Below are 327 nucleotides of genomic sequence, written 5' to 3'. Positions count from 1 at the left end.
TTAGGGATGTATTAAGGATAATGAATAAGTGAATCTTGATTAGTAAAAAATCAAAGATAAATATATCTATTTTTAAAGATGAATATAGCCTCCTCTACTTCCTTGGTACTCCCCCCCCCCTCTTTGTACCCCTATCTGTAACTCTACCTCGTTACCCCTATCTGTAACCCCCCCCCCCATGCACCCGTATCTGTACCCCACCCCCTCCACGTACCCCCCCCCCCTTCTCTTCCTGGAGCCCCACCCACTGGGCGCGGAATACCCATGGGCCTTCTCAGGTCCCAGTGTGAGAATCCCCTTTGGTATTATTCTGTATCTGTAAGGAAT

This window comes from Penaeus monodon, chromosome 33 (genome assembly GCF_015228065.2).
Source record: "Penaeus monodon isolate SGIC_2016 chromosome 33, NSTDA_Pmon_1, whole genome shotgun sequence".
NCBI classification, from domain to species: domain Eukaryota; kingdom Metazoa; phylum Arthropoda; class Malacostraca; order Decapoda; family Penaeidae; genus Penaeus; species Penaeus monodon.
This window is presented reverse-complemented; position numbering follows the sequence as displayed.